Source organism: Equus asinus, chromosome 29 (genome assembly GCF_041296235.1).
Source record: "Equus asinus isolate D_3611 breed Donkey chromosome 29, EquAss-T2T_v2, whole genome shotgun sequence".
Taxonomy (NCBI): Eukaryota; Metazoa; Chordata; class Mammalia; order Perissodactyla; family Equidae; genus Equus; species Equus asinus.
Window position 1 is genome coordinate 33,471,123 of NC_091818.1, and position 24,996 is coordinate 33,496,118.

Consider the following 24,996-nt stretch of genomic DNA (forward strand, 5'->3'; position numbering starts at 1 on the left):
AGAATCCCCGCTCTCCCTCCCGCACGTCTGTGGCTCCGCACAGCCTCTCCCGGCGGGCGGCACCTAACTTTGTCCTCCCCGCGGGGGCAGCGGGAGGGTCCCCGGCGGTGCAGGGGCCGCGGCCGGGCCGAGCGCGCGCGGCGGGGGCGCTCCTCGTTGGCGGGCGCGGCGGCGGCGGCGCGCTCGGCCGCCGGGACTCGCCGGAGCCTGCCGACCGCCGGCCTCCCGCGCCCGCCTGCCCTCGGCTGCCGCGCCGGCCGAGCGCGCTCGCTGTGCGCCGGGGCCGGGGAGGCGGGCGGGGGCCCGCAGCATGCGGCGGCCCGGGCGCGGGCGAGGGGCGGGCGGGCGGCTGTGCGCCCTGGCGCGCGGCCAGGCTGGGCGCGAGCGGGCGATGGGCTGACGGCGGCCCCGCGGGGCGGCGGCGGCGGCGGCGGGGGCGGGGGCGCGGCGGGCCGGCGGGGCGGCTGCGGGCGCCGCGGAGGAGGCGGAGGCGCCGGGCGCGGATGCCGCCTGGTAGGCCACGGGCCTGCGCAGCCGGGGCTCATGGGCCGCTCGTGTCGGTGGATCCGCCAGCTGCGAAGCTGAAGTTCCTGGGCTCCCCGGGCCGCGCCGCGAATGAAAGGTAATGTGTCTTTGTTTCCCAGCCGCGATGGCAGGGAGGCGATGGATGAAGCGGCCTTTCTGGGTCCATTTTTAAATGCTGGCTGCTCAAAGGGACATGACACTTCTCTCCTGAGGGCGTAGAGTGTTTCAGGGCGCGGATGTGACATTTTTGCGGTGCACACCCCACGTGCGGCACACACTGTGCTCCCTTCTGCGGACCCCCCCGCCCCCCTTTTTGGCACCTCCACCTCATACTCTGAATTTACCCAGGGAGAAACGGAAGGGCATTGCTGTAGGCAGACCTGGGTGGGATTTTTTTAAACACCGTTTTTATGGAAGTGACAGGGGAGGCCTGGCCTTTGGGTGCAGGAGGGAGCGTTTCCGACAAGGGTGGCAAGAGGCAGGCAGCTGATCGCCGGCTGCCCGGGTCTGCTGAAATGGACTGATCTTTTACGTTCCAAATGGCTGCAGCAAGTTTGATGCGGAAAGAAAGGGGGAGGAGGAGAACAGGAGGAAACCCCCGTTCGTACGTGGTCCTTTAAAAAGGACCAGATGCGGTGCCTCTGTCTTGCAGGCGGCTGCCCAGACGTTGGTCCATATTGCCTTTAGAAGAGATTCACCAGCGCTGTACTTTGAAAGCTGTGTGAGCTACCCGTGTGTAATCAGGAACTCGGTGCCTTTCTCCAGTACCTTGTTAGCGGAGGAACTGCTCGGTAGATCTAAGCAAATTCGGCGAAATTTCCAAGGGATGGCTGTTCTAATAATAGCTGGTGGTGGTTTCTTAATAGACACGCTTATTCTGAATGATGCTGCCATGCCAGCCTCCCGGAAGCTCAGCTTGCTGAGAAAGGCGATCCAATGCCCGCACAGGACTCCCTGACCCCACCATGAATGGATGAGGCTCATTCTCCCCTATGAATGGAACATCCCAGTACTGGCTGCTCCTGCGGTTGTGGCTTCTTTCAGTTTGAATCCTCAAAGCTGCTGAGGAAAGGGATTGTCAAAACACTAAGACAGGCGCCTTTCTAAATGTGAGCTGTTCAGCGGTGGCAGCCCATTCAATTTTGGTGTAGCCTCACGGGTATGTGTAGACACCTGGTCAGGTGGACTTGATCTATATTTACCTGATTGAGTTTTGAACAGCTTCTCATACCGCCCTTCCACCTTAGCATCTTTAAGTCTTGTCGTTTTCCAAGAGCATGACTGTAAGTGTGGGACAGCGCCAGAGGGAGACTTCTGACTTCAACCGAGGAAGCCACTGCTGACACCTCCCCGCCGCCCCCCCCCCAAAAGTACCTCAAGAGTTGCATGGAAAAATCTATCCCGTATACTACTTAATAGAACTTAAGTTATGTGTGCATCTTTAAAATTTGCAACAAAGTGGTTTTGGGGGGAGGGGCGGTGTGGGAGGACACATTTTATTGTTTTGTTCCTGGTCTTTAAATTGCTTCAAGTTCATTGATAGCATTTGGCCTCCTTTCTTTGGAGCCTGACTTGGACAAGGCCAGAAGACCAAACCTGCAGATCAGCAGAAATCTGATTTTCATTCTCAAAGTGTCGCTTGTCTCTTGCAGCCTAGAGTGTCAGGGGATGCGGCACTTGTGTTGGTTGAGGGATCCATTCTGCTGTCAATGAAATCTGGGTTTATTTAAGGCACCACGGGAATGAGGGCCCTGCGGCAAATAGGTTTGAATCCATTTGGTCCTGAGAGGTTAAATGGCTACAGTTAATTTAATTGGAAGCAATATTTGGACATGCTTTGCAATCAACGCTATATTGTCCCGCCAGTGAATAGACTCTTTCCTCCAGATAACTTGGAATGAAATAACATGTGATGTGCAAAGTTGTGTGGGTAGAAGTAACCTTTTAGGAAGAAAAAACATTAAGCTCTTCTTCTTGTATAAAAGGGGAACAGTGTTAGTAGAAATGAGGATCAGAAAACCCCTCCACCCTCTTTTGTTCTGACCAAGTGATATCTGCTCCTGCTGTTACTATATTTTTGGCACTCGTCTTCAACTAATTTTATTAATAAGACTTGTTATTTATGGCGTAGGGCCTCTTTGTAATTTGTAACATTGTTGCCAAGTCCCGTGATAGCCTGGCAGGTGGCTGGTGCCATTAGCATTATCTTGTCATTGGGGAAACTGAGACCCCTTGAGGTTCAGTGGGTCGCTGATTTCATAACCCGTGAGAGCTGCGTCCCAGGTGTGTACCGTGCTCAAGATTATCATCACAGCGAAGTTGCAGTCTGAGGGCAAAGGAAAAGCCAAGAGTGAGTTCTTGCTGGGGTTCTGGAACTTGGAAGAAGGCTCTGTAGCATAGTGGGTACGCCAGAGTTGTGGGGGAAAGGACTGGAGTCAGCCTTGATGAGTTAAAGAAAAAAGTGTGATCGGTTTGTGTTGGGAAGGGCAGCAATGAGATGAAAGTTCAGGACACATCCTATTGAGGGGACCTGTCGGGTTACCTCTGTTAGTTAAGTGTGGGGTGGAGTGAGACGTCCTCCGGAGAAGGTCAGTACTGACTTTTCGGCATAAATATACCGCTTGTGCTCACATTATTGATGCTGGAGCGTATGTGTGTGTAAGTAAAATGCTTACAGTTCTATTGACATGCCATATACCCATCTGTTCTAAGAGTTGAATTTATCCTGACACATTGAATGACTGACAATAGGATGGGGCGCTTTCAAATCTAAAGCTTCGCTCCTAGATATTTTTGCGTATATTTTGCATATGTAAATATTTCTTATTTGTAAACAAAAAAGAAATAGACATGATAACAGTTAAATAGCTTGTAAGTTACTTTCAACCACTCTCCACAGTATCAGAATGTATAAGTCTGGATTCACCGATGACTTTAATTCATAACTTTTATTTTTGGGATATCACCTGATGTGTCAATAAAATTTGTGGCAGAAATTCTCTACTTAGGTTTATTTGAAAGAAGAGAAGGGATAATTCCATCAATTGTGTAGGACACATAGGTACTTGAACTTTTCCTACAATAAGAAAAAGCAGAGACTTCAAGAATCTGGGAACAGTGGCCACTCAAAATGGAATCTGTTGGGCAGGGGTGAGATTTGAGCATTGTACGTTGCAGTGTTCCTTCCAGCTTTAATTAGACTGAAGTACCTTGGTAGCGTTTTCCGTTTTTGTTTTTGTTCTTCTTAGGACATGTAATCTCAAGAGCTGGTACAGTAGCTCTTGGAACTCTGGGTTTCATGGCCGCCATGGTACACCAGGCCCTGCTGGTTTCACTACTCTCTTCTGCAAGAAGTTTTCCAAATCAGCATAAATCCAGCTTCTCAAAAATTCTCTCCACGGCAGGCAGTTCCCTTTGTTTTTCTAAATGCATCAGCTGCCACCCTTTCCTCTGTCCCATGGGATCAGCATGTCTTTCTCCTATAAGGAATAATTTAGACACAGCTTTACGTTGGAGGCAGCCACTTCCGCTACTAGTAGCATCTTCCTAAAAATATCTATCATTGTACGTCTTTTACTTTCTCAGAAGATGATCAGAGCTGTTGATCTGTTTGGTGAATTGCATTAATGCTTATTTTGGGTGTTAATGAGTGTGTGTGTGTGTGTATTTGTGTGTTCAATTCTTAATTGTATGAGTAGAAGTTAGATGTTTTCCCCTCAAAGAGAAATACTTTTCTCTTTGAAGATGGAAATTACTGCTAAGAATAAAGGCTGCGATTGCTGGAAGGAATATGAGGGATCTGGTTCAGTTCAGTAGCCTTATTATCACCAAATAATCAAGAAAAAACGAGCTGGTAGCCTCCGTTGGAACTGAATGAGTAAGCGCTCTGCAGACATTCAAGCATAGCCAACTCTAATTGAGAGATGTAGCGTGTCGGATCCAGCTTGTTTGGAAGCCAGCTCTCTACCATGGTGGTTTCTCTTATTTTGTTTTTCAAGTTGGAGCTCTAGCCATTCCATAATGCAATACAAGAAGACACGAGTTGTCCATGATCAAGAACATGATTACATGCGCACCGTTCACCCTAAACTCTTGACTACATTCCCGTGTGCCTTCTTGCTCTTCTCTTAATTAGCAGTTATTGGCCAATCCATGGTTACTGCATACTTGCTGTTCTCTTAATGCTCCCTGCATTCACGCTCTGCTCATCATGGGCACCCAATAGATCCTATTTGAGTAAGTCAGTCACTGAGTGACTATCCTACCATGTTCCAACATTGGTAGATTTAGGCGTCTTTGCAAACCAGTGGTCTAAAGTAAAATGTAACTTGCTAGGTCCTCCTGGGTCCATGTTTTTCTTAGTTCCTACTGTGGTGTGGCCCCTCTTCTGCACTTAGCAATATCTTGCCAACCTTAAGGCCGAAAGTCTTGGTGCTAATGCAAAATGCTAAACCTTTTAACGGTAATTTTCGCTTCAAATTAGCCAAAAGCTAGCCCCAAAACTTGAGGCTATAACCCCACAATTTCCGTCAGAATTAGCCTGTTCTTCTGGTGATGCAGCTTCTTTGCAGGATTTTGCCTTTCTTTGTCCTTGCTGAGTGAGGAATGCATGAAAAAATGGCGTGTAATGGGGAGTTAGATGGATAATGCATGACAGCGAATGGAAAGAATAATCGGAGAGTTGCCAGGCAGTGCCATTCATAACTATAAAGTGCACAATTATGTTCTCACCACATGCCTGTGAAGAAGTATATAGATGTGACAAACCCAAACTAGGAAGCCAGATAGTGTGGAACCATCTGGAGCTGGGCTACGCACCTACAAGCTGAGCCCAGGAGTGCAGTGCTGGCTTCCCCATTTCTCTGCTCCCACTGGCTCCCCCCAATAAATATCCGATATTTGTTTCTCTGTTGCTTAGAGAGGGAGCAAAAAAGAAGGGAGGGTGGGGAGGACACGAACCACCAGTTTGGAGCTGAGCACAATGGAGGGCAGTGTTCTGCCTTCTCAATCCTCTTTTATTGGGATGGCTGAGTGTTTCGTAACAGAGTAACTACAGGGTGACCAGGAGCACAGATGTAGCCTGCAGGTCCTGGCAGGAGAGCAGAGACCTCGAATATAGCAAAGGAGCAGGAGCAGAGGTCACACTGAATGTTTGGTGCAGTGTTTGACCCAGGTACACACGAGACTTGGGGATTAAGTGAAACATTTCAGATAGATGGAGTTTTAGGAATGCAAGGGGGTATATAGATTGTTTCCACCAGTGAGGAGATGCTTCCACATATCCAGGGACCCCACTGGGGTCTCTGTTGCAGCACCAAGACTAGAGTCTGTACTGCCTGACAAGGACTTACATGATGCAATGTGGTATGGCAGAGAGGAAATGGGGCCGTGGCATCATCTGGCCCAGGGCTTGATTTCTGGCTCTGCCACTTACTAGCTATGAGGCCTTGGGTTCTGAATTACTGAATCTCGCCTAGCCTCCATTTGCTTATTTGTAAGAAAAGTTACATTTGCAGGAGCAAATGAGATCATATCTGTGAAACACCTAACACAAAATATATGGGAGACTCTGTTAGAATTAGAAATTATCTCTGTGTCTCTTGTCCTCATTTGGCTTACTTATGTCCCTGGACGGCCGCAATGCCAACTGTTGGGGTTCAGAACACAGTGGGTGTAAGAAGGCCACAGGCTGTGGAAGGGGAGATGTGACGGAAAGAAATGGCACCTCCTTATCTACAATCCTGAAATGAGTTTCGTAGAGACAAAGTGGTATACGGGGCGTGATTGTTGGCTCTGATATTTTATAAATGTCACCTGGCCTTCCAGAAGGGCTTCTGCGTCACCCTAGCTATCCTCACCTTATTCAGGATGGAGAAGGCTTATTAAGAATGGCGGGCATCCTGCTGCATCCGGCGGTCTCCGATGAGTCCTGGAACCTTAGTGTGGTTAGGGGAGGGGAGGAGGTAAAGACATATGATTTTGCCTTTGCGCTAATGGATTCTATCACCCTACCTTTCTGAAATTCTTCAGTTTTCGAAAATGATCAGAAAGCTCTTTAGGGCTTTTATCTTGAAAAAAATTCTAGATGAGAAACAAGAATTACCAAGGTTATGTCAATCAAGGGTAAAACAATGTTTTTCTTAACAAAGGCAAAAATCCAATCACTGTATAAAATTCCTTGGTTACTTCCCATTCATTGCTGTTAATTAGGGAGATCTTCAACCCCTACTTCCTTATTTGTATTTCACCCAAGTAATTAATGCAGCGAATTAATAGCAGAAATAAGCCTAGAATGTTGGGGGAGTTTTTTTCCATTGCACCCACCTCCTGACCACTCTGAAGATTCTGGGAGCGTTTACCTTGTAGCATGGAAAATCAACATACCAATTTGCATAATATTCATAAAAATTATTTAAGCACTTAATAACCTTCTAGGTGTTAAATAAAATAAATCAGAATGAGAGATGGTCTGTCTTCTGGAGGCAGATTAAACAGGCACACACAGGCAGCAGAATAAAAGCATTAAACAAATGTAAAACCAGGAAAAGTATTTATAGAACATTATAGCCACATCTAGGACAGGGTATATTTTAAGGGAACCCTCAGGGACAGTTTATGGGCATCGTTTGCCTCCATAGGGTGGAGTGTCTGTCATTTTATGGAGAAATTATAAGCTGCTGTTTGTTTGTGGTTCCTTCTTTATTGTGGAAAATACGGTTTCTGTAAGCCCACCACAATTTAGTTTCTCTGCCATCCTGCTTCCTAAGGTTGGAACTTAGTCGACAAAGATTTTGTGCTATTTAGATCCAGAGAGCTATAACTTCCAGCTTGGAAAGATACTCCAAATACTCAGAGAATAATATCCCCAAACACAGTCCTTTGTTTCTTATATAGCTGGATTCTTCTTTTCTTCTTGTCAGTAGAACTGATCACACTCCTAGGGGACCGACAAAACCCAACTGAAAAATTCCATCAACTGTAAGTTTTATCCTGTGGCTTTTGGTTTTATATTGGAAATAGGAAAAAGTTGTTATGCGAGCATCCCTGCTGCTTGTTTGTGTGTAGGAAAGATGAGAGCAAGGAAGCTCACGTTCCTGCAGTTTTCCCTGTGGACTAGAAGGTGAGGATGCGAATAGTGCACAGCGTTTGCTGCATCCCTTCTCATCACACACCCCCTGCAAGAGGTCGCCTGGCAGCCTGGCTTTGAAATGGCTGATTCTTTGTTTGGCTACTCCTCAATTTTCCCTAGGTACGATTCCCCAAAGGAACCCCCCTCGGGTGATGTTCCAGAGTCAGCAAAGGCTTGGCTGAGTGTCCCGGTCATTATTACTGGTTCCACCGTGGTTTTCTGACTACTCCTGTTCCTCTTCCTCCCACAGCTTAAAGATCATCGTCCTGTGATAAATGACTCACCTCGTCTGCCTCGCTCTTCCTCTTTGCTGCATACTAGATTAAGCTCTTCTAGCCTTTTGCACTAAATTTCTCCAACGCCTTGTTCCTTTGTTTCCTTCGCAAATTCTTTTGGAGTGAGGTCCCCACTCATCGCCAAGGGCTTCCTCTTTTTCTCTGAGTTATTATCAGATCATCACAGCTTATCCTTTTCCACTTTCCTCTCTCTCTCTCTCATACATACGCACACACACATCACCTCTCCAGCCTCTCTGCCCCGCTCCCACCTTTGTTTCTGTAGACCACGTCCTTAATGTGGAATAAAAGGCCCATCACAACCTGGCAGCTTCTTGTTTCTTAAACTTCTTCTCTTACATGAACCTTCACGCACTGTCTTCGTCTGCTCAGGCTGCTGTAACAGAAGACTGCAGGCTGGGTGGCTTATAAACAGTAGATATTTATTTCTCACCGTTCTGGGGGCTGGAAGTCCAAGATCAAGGTGCTGGCAGATTCAGTGTCTGGTGAGGGCCGGCTTCCTAGTTCATAGACTGGCGCCTTCTCGCCGTGTCCACACATGGCGAAGGGACAAGGGAGCTCTCTGGGGTCTCTTTTTATAAGGGCACTGATCCCATTCATGAGAGCTCCATCCCGTGACCTAAATCTGTTCCCAAAGGCCCCACCTCCAGACACCGTCACCCGGGGGCTAGAATTTAGTGTGTGGATTTCGGGGGGAACAAACATTCAGTCTGTTGTACGCACACACACACCACACACGCTTGCCTTTCCCCAATCACCTTTGACCTTTTCTGGACGTCAGGCTCTTGCAAATGCTCATCCTTCAGCCTGAGAGGCCCCTTTGTCCCTTCTCTGCTGGGATACCCCTGCTCATTCTTTAATTCTGGCCTCCAGTGTTGCCTCCTCCTGTTCCTCCACGCAGGCCGAGTCTTCCTCCTTTATTCTCCCAAAGCATCCTCCCCAGATCGCGGTTCCGGTTTGCCCTCGTACAATGGAATGACCTGTTTACATTTGTGTCCCATCGTGGCTTTCTCAGGGAAAAGTCCTGTCTTATTTATCCTTAATTCTGTAGCACTTAATATTATGCCTGGCATCTGACAGGTGCTCAAAAAGATAAATGCATAATTCTTTGTCGCATATTGTGGTGTCCCATGTCTTTACTTGTTTGCGTATAGCTAGAATTATTTTTTCCTGCTTACACCTGCTGTCCTTGACTGTCTGTCAGCGCTTCTCTCTCTGCTTTTCAGCTCGCACTTCTCTGTTGCGTGTGTCTGTGTCGAAGGGGAAGAGGATAAGAATGGTGCAACACAGCCATGGTCCTTTGTATGAGGGTTAGCCTTGCAAACCCCAGCTGGCAGAATGGCAGAAAGGACCTGAGCACCCCAATTCATTCACTTATTCCTTCATTCATTCATTCAGTCAATCAGTCATTCAACACACACTTATTGGTATGCCTCTTATGTCCCAGGAATGTGTCAGTGAACAAAACCAACAAAAATTCTTGCCCTCTCGGAGCTTGCATTCTAAGAGGAAGAGCCAGACAATAAACATAATAAATAGGTAAGTTATATACAGTTATGCACTGCATAACGACATTTCAGTCAACGACAGACCACATACATGTGGGGTCCCCTAAGATTAGTACCATAGAGCCTAGCTGTGTAGTAGGCTATCCCATCTAGGTTTGTGTAAGTGCACTCGGTGATGTTCACACAATGACGAAATTGCCTAATATTCGATGCACTTCTCAGAACGGATCCCCATCGTTAAGTGACGCGAGACTGTGATGTGCTCGAAGGTGTAACTGCTATAAAAACAAATACAGCAGAGGATGGGAAGTATGGCAAGGTTGCTATTTTAAATATAGGAGTCGGAGGGGATATTGTGAGAGGTGATATCTGAGCAAAGCTTTGAAGGATGGGAAGTGGTGAGCCATGTGGGTGTCTGAGGGAGAACATTCCAGGCAGAGAGAAGAGCTCATCAAAGGCCCTGAGGCAGAAGAGTGATGTGTAGGGAACAGCAAGGATTTGAGTGTGGAAGAGCAGACCTAGTGAGGTGGGCACAGAGGTGGGAGACACGGGGAGCCATGAAGTCTTTGCCCCAGGGGGATGGGGCCTTTGGAGAGTGTGGAGCCATGGAGCGCCCTGCTCCTACTTGGGCTGCACTGGGATGGTTAGGTGCTGTGTGGGGACCAGACTGCAAGGCGAGCAGAGGTAACAGCAGGGGCACCAGTAGGGTGGCCATTGTTAGAATCAGGCAAGTGATGAAGTGATGATGATGAAAAGTGTTCAGGGTCTGGATATTTTAAGAGAGAACCAACAAGATTTTCTGCCGAGTTGGATGTGAGATGAAGAGAGGAGTCCAGAACTTGGGGCCTAAAGAACAGAACATGGTGATGGAAAGCCGGAGTTGGCATTACCAGAGAGGAGGAAGCTGTGGGTGGAGGGGAGTTTGGGGGGAGAAGATAGGTCAGGAGTTCTGTGTGGGACACGCTCAGTTTGAGATGTTGGGTGGATTTCCAAGTGGAGATGTTGAGTGGGCCGTTTTATATATAGTCACATACAAGCCTGGGAGAGGCCCGGCTGGATCTGCGATGTGGGCCTCAGCTGCGTAGATGATATTTAAAGACCCCACGGTTCTTTTCTGAAGATGACAACATCTGAGAAAAGTCGTAAGCACCGAACTTCAAATAAAAGGTATAAAGGATACAAAAAATGAAGTAATTCTTCAAAGTATAAAGACCTGTTGAGAAGTGCTGCCACACAATTGAACTTTCCGTGTTGTCCTGATGGTCTGTCTCTTTTCTGAATACCTCTAACTCTCATATTTTAAATGGATTCATTGACATATCACTGACATAAAATAAACAGCACATATTTAAAGTGGACTATTTAATAAGTTTTAACCTGTGTCGACACCTGTGAATCCATCCCCACAATCAAGAATTGTAACTCCATCCTTTCCATCAGTCAGACTTGCTGGGACTTTTGTGATTAAATGTCCGTGCTAGACACTATGAAGATATAAAATGTAGTCGTTATCCCTGCCTCGTGTATTTGCTCTGGTTTAAAATTCTCGCTTTCCCTACTCAGTTCTCTAATCATAAGCTCATTTCCAGGTCTTTTCTGAAATGTGGGCTGAAAATACACTCAAGTTTGGTTACCCAAGGGTTTGGAATGACATGTACAAACCGTGTGACCCCAATAATACTGGCTCAGTGAGGAGAGAGGAGAATCAGGAACCCTGCCATCTTTAATCAGTTCTGATACAGGCAAAAACACATCGCTTGTTCCTTCTTTGGTGGAAACAGCCGAAATAGTAGGTTCAGTTTTAGTCTGTTTTTCTATGTGTAGTCAACACAATAATTACCTCCTGCCGAAAGCTTGGAGAAATGGTGCCTGTGTCCAATTAGAATTTCTGATTTGACTAACAGATACAACATAACATCTTTATTTCTGTAACTGCTCACGAATAATATGCCTCCTGGATATTTTTAGATCTCCCTTTTGCCATGGCCATTGGGTTTTAAAACAGTGCGTTATTTGTTGTGACAGCATCTCCACTGAGAGGTTAGTGGACCATGGGGTGAAAAGGAGGGGAGCCCCCCTTTGGTTGGAATCCTCTCCCCCTTCCACTTCCCTTTCATTCCCAGCCCGATGCACCACCCCCATTTTTAAATGGTTTTGGGAATAAGTGGATCAGCTCTGGAGCTTGCCCTGTCATGGCACTGCGGCAGCAACATCAGGAGCCCCAGGAGTAGATCTCCAGGAGGCGTCAGGGTGGTTCACAGGGCAGCCGGCCAGTGTTGAAACCTCCAACAAGATGAATGGAAGCAGGGAGCTGCCAGCGCAGCCCTTGCAAGTGCAAGAAGTCCCTGCCAGCGACGCTCCAGCAGAATCCTTTCCAGAGAACTCGGTTATGTAAACATCCAGGCGGCAGCCTCCAGCCCAGATTGACTGCCCCGTACAGATGTCAGAGGTAGCTGTAAAAACTTCCCTTACTGTAAGCGCTGTAGGTTCCCGAGCTCTCCTTGGAGCCTTGTGCTGGGGCGTTGAGGTGGGGAGGGCCCAGGGCTTGCTGCTGCCTCCTGGAACTGGGACCACCTGCAGGACTGGCGGCTTTCCAGATGGAGGGCATCCACGTCCCTCCCATCTCCTCTGCTGTGATGCCATTGGAAACTGGATCTGATCGAAGCATGAATCTTAAAAGGGTTGGCTGTTGGGCTGGAGTTCGTCCTTCCAAAACTGGAGGATATGGCATCTGAGCACCTTGGCCCCTGGACTCAGGCACATAGGACATGAGTGGCTGCGCCATATCCCGTGCAGGTTCTGTGAAGGCGGGTGACGCATGAGCCGTATACCCCTTTCTTAGGTGGCTGTTCTCTCACTGTGGTTTAAGAGCCGCCAAAGACCCAAGGATGATGGAGCTGGCCCCGTGGCCGAGTGGTTAAGTTCGCGCGCTCTGCTGCAGGCGGCCCAGTGTTTCGTTGGTTCGAATCCTGGGCGCGGACATGGCACTGCTCATCAAACCACGCTGAGGCAGCGTCCCACATGCCACAACTAGAAGGACCCACAACGAAGAATATACAACTATGTACCGGGGGGCTTTGGGGAGAAAAAGGAAAAAATAAAATCTTTAAAAAAAAAAAAAAGACCCAAGGATGGAATTCCAATAGCTCGCGATGGTATACAACACTATTTTCTGGCCCACATATCCCCGGGGATAATGAAGAGTAGGACTATAGTAATACGCAAGAGGATTGTTTCTGGGAAGGAAAACTCATTTCTAACCATTCTTATCTATGTGGCAAGATGCTCCAGCTACCATTGATGGCAGATTGGTGTCAGTTCTGCTCATTCAACACGTGGTCATGTGGATAATAGAAACTGCAAAGGATGCATGTGTTCCAAAGCCTGGGTTTTGGGGTCTGTTTCTAAAGAATAAACAAATTAAAGCATATCTTACTGAATGCAAATTAAGTTGTATAGGACGTATATTTCACAATTGCCCTTGAAATGATAGATAAGGATATATTTTATTTAAATGTATATTTATTAATTCACCTACAAATATTGATCAAGTGCCTATTATGACAGTCACTTTATTCTATTTCAATTACACATATATATCATTTTAATGTCAATAAAATATTTATGATAAAAATGTGATAATTTCCTATATGAGACCCATAGTTGCAAATAGTGCTGTGTCTCATCCCGCTGATCAAAACATAAGCAAAAATTTAAACTTAAAATGACAGATTGAATTAGGTATTGGAGCAAAATAGGCAAATTCATGTTACCAAGAAAATGTCGTTGAGGTTCTTGGTTATCAAATTCATGAATACTTTACCAAACCAGCAACAGACACATGGTAACACAGCATTACATTTTAAACAGAGGACATTTGATTGCACATTTACACAAAGGAAATTGGTAGGAAGAAAAAATAGAAAAATGTGTCTGTGCAGCCAGTTTGTATATCAATTTTTTAAAGTCTGCTAAAGCGGTAAGTGGATGTTGTGAATTTGTTTCATCAAAGACATGTAACAGGAAGCATTATAAGTAAATACAGGAGTTACTAGAATGAACGTATTTGCATTGAGTTCTTGTCTATAGATGCATGTACATCCCTGGTTATTCCTGAGGGTCTGTCTGTCCCACCTTCCCCCAGAGTTTGGTCAGCCTTTCTACAGCCGCCCTGCCTCATGAGCTTCTGGCCCCTCCTCATGAGTCGCCGTGATGATGGGGCCACCCATTTGGTTTTGAATATTGACGCTTATTTGAAAGTTCTCCCTTCTGTTGAATTCAGATGTGTCTTCTGGAATTGCCACTCACTGATTCTGTTTCTGCCCACCAACTAGAGATTCTTCTCCCTTCTCATTAAATTATCCAATTTAAACGTCAAATTAGCATTAAATCATCAAATTAGTAGTTCCCCGCATCCAGGCATGCCCAGGACAGTCCAGTTCATACCCGTTATCTCTGTGGACTAAATCATAGCCTCCCGTTTCACTCCTGAGGGTCTGGGCATGGACAGTAGGTGATAGGGTCACCAGACCACTGGAGCCTTTGCTGTTTAGGCTAAGTGTGCAGTTTTTCCATCAGTCCTGAGAAAAGATGGTTTCCAGATCTTTCCCCAGTCTGACTACTCTTGTTTGGCCTCACTCCAGTTTCTTTCATTTCCTACATAAAATATGGAGTTGAACACAGGTTTCCAGAGATGGTTTAACCAGAGTAGAGTGTAGGAGGCCTCTTAATTCCATTATTCAGGAGGTTGTGCTTCTAGTACATGAACTAAGAATAGGACCCCAAACTAGAAACAATAGGATCCCAAGTTTTATGTTTTGAAGTTACCATCTAAACCTTTTTTGTCAACTGTAAATTTGATAAACACTGTCTCTGTTTGGTTACAGATCATTGCAGGTACTACAGATATTGAGAAAGACAGCTTATGTTTAGTATCTCTTTACAGTTTTCCAAATGTTTGTATATCTTCTTAGGCCCTGAGACTCAACACCTGCCATTACAACCCTCTTTCCAAACTCCTCTTGTGGCTGCATCAGTTAGGATTAATTGATTTGAAAACAGTGTTCAGCGGCTACTGTTTCATCAGTCACTTAGCCATCCTCAGAGCACTGGGTATATGGTTGTTGCTCCTTGTTGTCGTAAATAAGGTTCTCCAGCTGTGTTTCTCACTGCTCCTTGCCTGCCCGCCGCTGTGCTCCAGCTCTCCTGCATGGCTGATGTTTCTAGAACATGCCGTGTTCTCTCTCATTCCAGACCTTCATATACCAGGTTGCCTCTGGTGGTGTCCTGTTTTTCAGATATCACTTCCTCACCTGAGCATTGACCAGTCTCCTGATGTGGGTTAGGGTCTTCCCCAACCTCCACCCCATAGCGTTTTATACCCACCCCATTGTCACACGGGTTACACTGTAATCACCCTTAACTTGGGTATTTCCTCTACTGGACATTGAAAATCAAGTTCATTGTTTATCTAATAAGATGCCTGGCATATGATAAATGCACTGTCAACACTTGCTGGATGAACGCACACTATGGTGGCCATTATTCCATGTAATCTTTTCACCCCATTCCTCTTATTTCATTAGGATAGATTACCAGATCACCCTCTAGATTACTAGAGAAAGATAGATCTCTTCTCAGGAAGAGAAATTACTGAGTCAAAGAATATGAACTTTTCAGCCTTTTGCATTTTTGTTTTGTTTGTTTCCCATAGGGTATTGCTGTCTTCTAATTAATTTGTAATTATCTACTAATTAAATAATTTCATCTTTAACATATTAACCCCTCATTATAGTTATCATCCTCCCCCCAAGTTTGCACTTGCTTTTTCTTTTTGCTTATGCTGCTTTGTAGGGTAGAATTTACTTTTTTTTTTAAGCATTATTTTTAATGTAGTCAAATCTGTACATTTTTCCCTTTTTGCTCATCCATTGCTTTTATACTTAGCAAGGCCTAAGAAATAGTTACTGATCTATTTTTTTTTCTTTTTTGAGGAAGGTTAGCCCTGAGCTAACATCTGCTGCCAATTCTCCTCTTTTTGCTGAGGAAGACTGGCCCTGAGCTAACATCCGTGCCCATCTTCCTCTACTTTATACGTGGGACATCTGCCACAGCATGGCTTGACAAGCGGTGCCATATCCGCACCCGGGATCCGAACTGGCGAACCCTGGGCCACCAAAGCGGAATGTGCAAACTTAACTGATGTGCCACTGGGCTGGCCATTGATACACTTTTTAATATTTAAGTTTATGAACCACCTAGAATTTATTTTGGGGAAAGAGGTGTGGTGGGTTTGTCTTCTTTCATGAGTTAGCCCCACCATTTCCCTTGGTTGAGGAAATCGAGACAAAACGGGAGGTGAGGAGTTCCGAGGTTCATCTTTTAACAAAAATCCATTGGCGCCAAACAATGAAAACATTCCTTTCCTTGCTCTTCTTGCCTGGAACGTACCTTTAAAGGCTCTTTCGTTGTCCTTAGACTGTCCTTGGTTTAGATCTCGGGCTTTGGTTTTCCACCCGTGTCCTTGTAAGTTTGAGATACTCCCTCATCGGTGCATAACCTTTATAATGCACGCTGCCCCTGACACGCTGGGTGTGTTACACTGGCCTCTAGTCTCCTCTGAGAGTTCTCCGTGCAGATACTTTGTGCTCTTTGGGTGTCTCAATCTCCACTTTCTCATTCCATTTTATTTTTATTATGTTATCAAACTTTTACTTTTAAAGTCTCCATCTCACATAAATGATATTCATTGAGACCCATATAGTCAACTTTCTCTTTTTTCTGGACTTTTAAAAACTGTTTTCCTTGAGTCTGGGGTCCCCATCTGACTCCCCATCAGTCTTCCTCTTCTACTATAAAAATTCCAAGTACAGTCATTAAACCAAAAGGAAGGGTAGATATTCACTTTTTCCTTTGTAAAATGCATCTTTGATCAACCCAGAAAACTCTGTCACTAAGATATTGAAGCCAAAGCTCCACGTGACAGAGACCAGGTGTAATTTTCTTTTATCTTTCTCACTTCAAGGAGAACGGTGGGATGTTGGCTGGGTGTTGAGGTTCTCGCTACTTCTTTGTGAGTTTTGTTTCTTCGGGGTTTATACCTCGCTCAGCCGCCTTTGAAGGATGTCTGCATGGACACCGCTGCTGTGAACAGCGTGTGTGTAAGAATGACACCGTGCACCTGCCGAGAGGAACAGGCACGAGAGGCCTTCATCTCCTCTGTTCACACTGCGGACTGTGGTCTGGTGGTTCTTGTTGTCCCCGCCAATGCTGTCCCACATGTCATACACTGACCTTCCTAATCCGCCTTTCTTAGGCCAAGGGCGGTGTTCCTTACATCAGCTCTTTGTTGCTGATTGCTGGCTAGCACAGGATGACCCTGGGAGCCGCTGCTGCTGGGGACAAGGACTGGGCCTCCAGGTGTCCTGTCTGCATGAAGCACCCCCTCTGCATAGGACCAGGGCCCTGTGGGGGTCTGCTCTGTGAAGGCCTGGTGCTTGCTCAGCACAAGGAACAGCCACCCCGCTGTATCCTGTCCAGACCGGCTTTCTCACCCGCTCTCACAGTAGCAGAAAATCCACTGTGAGTGGACACAAAGCTGGGGGAGCTGCCAGCTGGGGTGGGGCAGTCCCCCAGGGCAAGGAGAAAGTTCGTGCGCCTGCAAAGCTGAGTCTGGAGGAATGAGCACACGTGAGTGTCCGTCTTTCCCTCAGGCCAGTGACTTCTAAGAAGCGGGACCACGGTTCTTTCGGTCACTGCTGTGTCTCCAGCACCTGGCTCTGTGCGTGGCCTCGAGTAGGCGTGCAGGGATGGTTCTTGAGTACCAGCATGAAGCACAGGTGTTGCAGGCAGAGGAGGCAGCCTGGGCCAGGCCCTTAGGCAAGGGAGAGGGTGGCCCTCAGAGGACCAGAAGTGAGAAGTCCAGGGGCCGAGTCTCGGGACCAAGGGGACTGGTGGAGGGAGAGTGTTGGAGAAAACCGGATCTGGTGAGGTGACCCGGGTCTCAGAGGGCTTGTTATCCGACCTTCAGATGTTCCTCCTTCACAGATGGTAGCAAGAGTGGGTGTGTGATGCAGGAGAGGTTTTCCTGCCACATCGGGCATCTCCTCCTCGGGCCTGTGTTCCCCGAGGCTGTCCGTCCAGATCTGCTCTGATTCCACTCTCTGCAGGGTCCCACCTTCTGTCTCCAGTCTTCCCCTGTTGAGATGGCCCAGGACTCTGCTTCTGATTGAAATTGCCAATTCCCTTTCCCTTATAAGGAGTAGACTCTATTCCCTTCCCGGACCCCTGTCCGAACAATACTAATAACAGTAATACAATCCAGCGTCAAGTAGGATTCGGTCTCTATGTATCTTCAGAGACACCAGTTCTTCCGTTTGCAGAACCAAAGATGCCTGGGATCCCAGGCCTGGGTAGAAAGCGAAAGCTTGCAGATGTGTGGTGAATAAGTGTTAGTAAGTGTATTAATAATACACTGGAAATGGAGGTAGAGAAAATCCTGTCTGCGGAAGATACTCTAGCAGGGCCGAACCCAGGTGTGACAGTCAAGTCACTGTTCGTTGGGCATCCAGCTACTTAGAATGTAATGCAGAGAGTGAGGTGTAATGCTGCCACCTTCCAGGGGCCTGGACGCCTCGACTGCACTTAGCTGAAGTGAGCTTGCTGCTCTGCGCTCACCGCGGTGGTGCCGGTGGTGCAGAAGATAACTCCAGGGCCTGTGCATTTGGCTCTTGTCTCCATTTCCTCCCCGATCATCTGGCCAGGGGGCTGGCTCTCAGACAGGGGAGAGCGATTGTCTGTCCTCCGCTGGCCCGGGGTTGAAATGCACCAACTGGACCTTGACCTTCCGTGTCTGAGATGCACCTGTCCGACCTTTGTATCAATAGCTTGTCCTCAAACTGTAGTGTCTTGTTGGGAGGTGAAAAGAATACCCTTCTTGGCTTTGGGTCGGGGTTCCTCTTTGCTGGGATCACAGGAGACTGTCAGTGGAGCTTCCGGGCTGGCCTCACCTCCTAGCTGTCTGGGTCCATTCCTCGTCTTCTAAACTTTAGGCCCAGAGACTGATGGTCAGTGTTTTTGACCCTCTGTCCTGCTGTGGCATCTGGAGAGGTTTGCAATGGATTATCCCATAGGACCTGTGGCTGGATTGCACACAGCAGGGGTCTTCAGGGCAGCAGAGTTGGGAACTAAAATGCCACCCCAGACGCAGCTGCCCTACGCTATCCTTGAGCCCTGAGTGCACCCAAGACACCACGACATCTCTTCCTGCATCACCAGAGAAAACCCAATTTCCTTTTGCTGAAGACAGACAGAGATCTGAGCAGCAGCACTAAAATATGTTTTCTAAAGGTCCTCCGCTAGCCCCGCTTATGACCTCACAAATGCAAAATTGCAGAGGGCTGAGCTTTGAAGAATGCGAGGCTGTTTCAGTTTTTGTATTACATTGCCTTGCCATGTGAATTTGTTTCTAATAGGGCCACTCGCTTAATCACTTGCATCTGAGTTTTCTAAGTTACAAATGTGTTCAGCAGCCAAGAGCCTCAAGGACACGCCTGTGTGTCCTTCTTTTAAATCCGGGAGACTCATGGTAAAGACAGAGGTGAATTTGCCAGAGGTCATGGAGTGAGTAAGGACAAGGCCATTCTCTTGGAATCAGACTTTGGTGTCTAGACCTTGTATCTCCTTTCCTTCTATTGTTATCTGATTTTAATATGATGTCACTTAAAGACAAAAAGGAAAGCTTGAGATAAATCAGAGAAAGGGAAAAATTATAGTAAAAGTGGACAGTATACCTCTAAACTTTAGAGGTTATGGGCAGAGACCCCTCATGCTCTGTTCTTATAATATAATATTACATTATAATAACTGTTATTATATCTGACATTTCCATGGCAGTGAATGGATGCATATTTTTAACAAATTTTAATTTGCCTGAAGTCCTTTCTATCTGCCTATTCACTGTGGGGTTGAGTTTCTTGGGGCCGTTCTGACTATGGCACGTTCCATCATCTCCTGAGTGTGACAGTTTTCTGATTATTGAGATTTGGGGATCTTGCAACTTTAGGATACCTAGATGAGTTGTTGAACCTTCATTTGTCGGAAGAGGAAACTGCAATGGAGAGAGTGATGTGACACGTAGAGGTGACCCATGGAGCAGAAGCTCCAACAATGAGTTGCACTGGGAAGTTGTACTCATGTCTCTGGCATTTCCTTCTGAGCCACGAAATCACCCGGGTCAAAGGGCAGATTGTGAGGTGCTGCTGTAATATATCCGGCAGCCTTTGGATGTTTCGAGAAGACATGCTGTAAGACTTAGGTCTCCATATTTGGGCCTGGCTTGGATTTTTTTGAAACTAGAATTTTCTATTTGAGGATAAAATTTTAAAGGATGGGATTTCAGGTTGTTTGGAGCAATCTTGATAATTTTCCTAAAGAAAGCATGTCTTGGAAATGTTAATTCTTTGCTTTGTACAATTCTAGTGAAGCTTTAATATTTCTGATTTATTGTCTCATAAATTTATCGTCTCCAAAATGATTATGGATCACAACTTCGTAACCTACTGTGCACAGAGGTGTAAACAAGTAGCCATGTGGTAACTAGGTTAAAAAATGTTTTTGCAGCCTGTGAACGTTACTTTAAGAGCTCTCCTCCCCATGGCCAACCCCACCCTCACCCCAGCCCTCGTGTCTTAGTGATAACAGTTTCAGTATAAATTAGCCTCAGGCAATATAATGGTAACATGTGTTAACTGAATATTTTTTAGTTTTCATTTTTATAAACCACGTTTTTCTAAGTTCAGGGTCTCTCACCCTATAGTCATTAGCACAACTGCATTATTTTCCATGAAAATATTATAAACAGTGAAACTAGGTTTATTTCTTCAGAATGCCTCCTCCACATGTATATAGCATAGTATATAAAATATTTGGCAAGGGGCAAGAAAAAGGGGAGCGAGATCTTCCAACAGGTAGCTCAGAGAGAGAGGGAGAGTTGATAGATAGAGAAAAAGGTGGTGATGAGAAGCCTATTGAAATAGGGTTTGCTTAGTTTTTTTTTTTTTTAAAGATTTTTTATTTATTTTTTCCTTTTTCTCCCCAAAGCCCCCCGGTACATAGTTGTATATTCTTCGTTGTGGGTCCTTCTAGTTGTGGCATGTGGGACGCTGCCTCAGCGTGGTTTGATGAGCAGTGCCATGTCCGCGCCCAGGATTCAAACCAACGAAACACTGGGCCGCCTGCAGCGGAGCGCGCAAACTCAACCACTCAGCCACGGGGCCAGCCCCAGGGTTTGCTTAGTTTTGAACTGAAGAGAAGATATTCTTAATAAAGCATATTTTCACGTGCTGAACTCGGCCCCCTGTGCCTCTCCATGTTAAGCACCCCAAAATCGCCGTAGTTATTGTTTGGTTTTTAGTAATGCCCTGAAGAGGGGACTCCCCTGCCACATTTGGATGGTCATCCCTTCCACCGTCAGGAATATATCAGGCTCTTATAGTTGAATACCCTCAAAGCTCGATCTTATAGTTCCTCCCTTTCAGATTCTGTGCTCCCCGAACCACTTCTGGTCACAACGGGCTTCCCATAAGTTCCGCCTGCAGGGTGAGAATGTGTCAGACCTCAGTCTTCAGATTTCTGACCTATGTGCAAATTATAATTCTCATTTGTACATTAATTGATGTGGTTTGATATGTTAAAACCATAGGCAATCCAAAAAGCATCTGCTGAGAAGGAAGCTTCTCAGGCTTTGTTGCCTATGGCTGACCTCAAACACAGTCGTTCATTTTTCTAGATAAAGTTTGTCTTTTTACATTTTTTTAACTGAAAAATAAAAGAAATGACATGTTATTTAATATTCGGGTGGGGTGGGGAAGAACGCATCAGCTATTTTATTTTTCCCTCCTGATTCCTGTCCATATGCATGACAATTTCATTGGCTGCTTTTGTAGGACACACATCATTTCATATTCTGCTGTGCTCATTTAAGCTAGTATCATAAATGCATTTTTCCATGTTTATGCATAGTTGTCATGATTCAGTGTGTGTCTTCACTGCAAAGTTGGATAAATGGGGTAGACACCTCACTTTTGAAATACCGCTTTTCTGCATATCCTTTAGAATCACAGCGCACTTGGCGGGCCTCTGCTTGGCATAAAATTGTATTGCAGCAAGATGATTTACGTTGGAGTAGTAGCCAGCTGACATCTATGAGAAGCCTTGTTCTCCAAAAGGATTTCCTTTGAGGGTGATGCCAGCACTCCAGTTGTGCCTGAGCAGCTGAAAATGAAAACAAGGAAAGCAGTATCATTTTACAATTGTTAGTATTCAAAAGAAAATTTCAGTATGCCTGGCAAGCCACACAAAGCTACAGATGTCCACTGTGTGTCCGCACACACCCAGAATGGTAAACCTTCTCTGAACTGATGATGAGAACAGGATACTCCGATCTGACCTCAGTCTAGGACAACAGACGAGTTTCCCTTTTGAGCAGAAAGCCGCAGCAGGGCTGTTAAAAGAAAGATGTGCTTTCAAAACTGTGATGATTCAAAGTCGAGTTTCTCTTGAGACTCACTTCTCCGTGCTGACTTTTTTCAGCGACGCTCTTTGCCTTCCACAAGGAAGGCAGCTTATAAATTCCCTGTTAAAATAGGGAGTGTGCTTATCAGTTCCCCAGGACTTAGCCTTGAAGTTCTTCGAAGAGAAGAATAAAGTTGGAAGACTCTAGGTAGATTTTAACATCTGGATGCGTAGTAACTTCCTTAGATTGCTGAGCAGATAAGGTGAGATTTATGTAATGAGGATCTTATGTTTCAATGAAAATGAGAACCTCAGGGTAAACTTTCAGGATGGGTATGAACTCAGTGGCATGTCACACTGCATGCTTTGAAATACTTTGAGAAACTGATATACTGCCTCTTCTTTCTTGCTGTGAGTAAAACGTTATTTGATATGGTAATGTATTTCAGATACCAATTTTCCTTTGTTTTTATAAAATTTATTAGCATGTGAATAAGTAACTCAAGAACATGTTTATATCCTTAACCTTTTACAATAAAATGAAACTCAGAACTTTGTGTTTTAAATATGCAGCATTTTAAAAAGTTAAATTGGTTTCAATTAAATAAGTTTTTAAATGTGCAGCAGGACAAGCGGAATTTCTTTCTTAAAATCCTCCCCTGCCCCCACCCTTCAGAGGAGTTTCTCAAACCTGGAATAAGTGTTTTTAAAGGAATTTCAAAATAATGTGCTAGATGGTTGTAGCAATTTCCTTTGTGGAATTTCTACACCATTAAACTTAGGTTCTTTCTGGTAAGAACTGAATTGCTGAATGTCTAAAATTTTATCCAAAGTACCTGTACAGTTGCTATCAATTGACCTGTGGGAACCTGAACATTTTTAGTCTACTTTTTTTTTTTTTTTTTTTGAGGAAGACTAGCCCTAAGCTAACATCTACCTCCAGTCCTCCTCTTTTTGCTGAGGAAGACTGGCCCTGAGCTAACATCTGTGCCCATCTTCCTCTACTTTATATGTGGGATGCCACCACACCATGGCTTACAAGCGGTGTGTAGGTCCACACCCGGGATCTGAACCGGCGAACCCCTGGCTGCCAAAGCGGAACATGTGAACTTAACCGCTGCGCTACCAGGCTGGCCCCTTGGTCTACTTTTTTGATGAAAGAATTGTTTATACACTTTGATATGGCAGCACATATTTTAGTCTAATTTAAAATTATGGTAGCTTTCATTGAACTTAGGGGAGTGATTAAAATGAAGCTGATGGATTTCTTTTTTCCCAGCAAAGTCATTTACTTACTTTGTAAAAGTTTTTTTCTTTCCTTTTTCCTTGAGATATAATTGACTTCTTATATTAGTTCCAGGTGTACAAATAATGATTCAATATTTGTATGCATTATGAATTGATCACCACAATAAGTCTGGTTAACATCCATCACCTCACACAAATTTTTTTCTAGTGATGAGAACTTTTAAGATCTACTCTCTTTTCAAATATACGATTCAGTATTATTACCTGTAGTCCCCATGTGTACATTACAGCCCCAGGACTTATTCATATTTTTTTTTTTCCCTAAAGATTGGCACCTGGGCTAACAACTGTTGCCAATCTTTTTTTTTTTTTTCTGCTTTCTCTCCCCAAACCCCCCCTGTACACAGTTGTATATCTTAGCTGCATGTCCTTCTAGTTGTGGGATGTGGGACGCCGCCTCAATGTGGCCTGACAAGCGGTGCCCTGTCCGTGCCCAGGATCTGAACCCTGGGCCACTGCAGCGGAGCGCGTGAACTTAACTGCTCGGCCACGGAGCCAGCCCAGGACTTATTCATCTTATAACTGGAAGTTTGTACCTTTTGACTCGCTTCACCCATTTTGCCCACCCCTCATCTCCCCACTTCTGGCAGTCACCAATCTTTACCTTGTACCTATGAATTCGGGTTTTTGGGGGTTTTTTTTTAGGTTCAACATATAAGTGAGATCATACGGTATTTGTCTTTCTCTGTCTGACTTATTGCACTTAGCATAATGCCCTCAAGGTCCGTCCATGTTGTCACAAATGACAAGAGTTCATTCTTTTTTATGGCTGAATAATATTCCATTGTATATATACACACCACATTTTCTTTATCCATACATCCATCAATGGACACTTACGTTGCTTCCATGTCTTCTTTGTTGTAAATAATGCTGCAGTGGATATGAGGGTACATATCTTTTTGAGTTAGTGTTTTCGTCTTGTTTGGATAAATACTCAGAAGCAGAATTGCTGATTCATGAAGTAGTTCTATTTTTATTTTGTCAAGGATCCTCCTTACTGTTTTCCATAGTGGCTGCACCTATTTCCATTCCCAGCAACAGTGCACAAGGATTCCCTTTTCTCCGCATCCTCACCAACACTTGTCATTTTCTGTCTTTTTGATTACAGCCATTCTCACAGCTGTGAGGTGATATCTCCTTGTGGTTTTGATTTGTTTTTCCCTGATGATTAATAATGTTGAGCATCTTTTTATAAGCCTGTTGGCCATCTGTGTGTCTTCTTTGGAAAAATGTCTATTCAGATCCTCTGCCCATTTTTTAATTGGATTTTTTTTTATATATTTTGGATCTTCACAGTTATCAGATACATGATTTGAAAATATTTTCTCCTATTAGGTAGGTTGTCTTTTCATTGTGTTGATGGTTTCCTTTGCTGTGCAGAAGCTTTTTGGTTTGATATAGTCCCACTTGTTTATTTTTTGAGGCTGATGATTTTTTTTTTTAAATTAAGTCAATCAACTAAGGTGCCTATCATGTACAAAGTTGATAGATTCTAAGGGGAATTTACTAAGGCAATTAACACCTGAAGTTAAGGTTCAGAGTGAATAAGGACTTTATGTGGGCCTGCCTCATGTCCGTAGCTGCCTGCTTTGTGCAAAATGGCAATCCTGTGCATTGAAGTTTTTCCTTAAAATGTACTCTATTTTACCCTCTGTTAGAGTGCTTATGAGTATGTGAAACTTTTCTTGATGATTTTTCTCAGAGCTGGGGACTG

At 45.3% G+C, this 24,996-nt stretch overlaps 1 protein-coding gene across 12 annotated transcripts in view; it reads left to right on the plus strand.

Annotated features, from left to right (window-relative positions):
• Positions 1–24,996, plus strand: part of FRMD4A (FERM domain containing 4A) — a 584,597-nt gene that overhangs the window by 373,395 nt on the left and 186,206 nt on the right. Inside the window, exon 1 of one of the 12 annotated variants that reach the window (XM_044762483.2) lies at positions 445–622. The exons of the other annotated variants lie outside the window; for them this stretch is intronic. The gene's annotated coding sequence lies outside the window, so the exon portion shown is untranslated. Of the gene's footprint in view, positions 1–444; positions 623–24,996 lie in introns of those variants that run through there. 12 annotated transcript variants of the gene reach the window in all.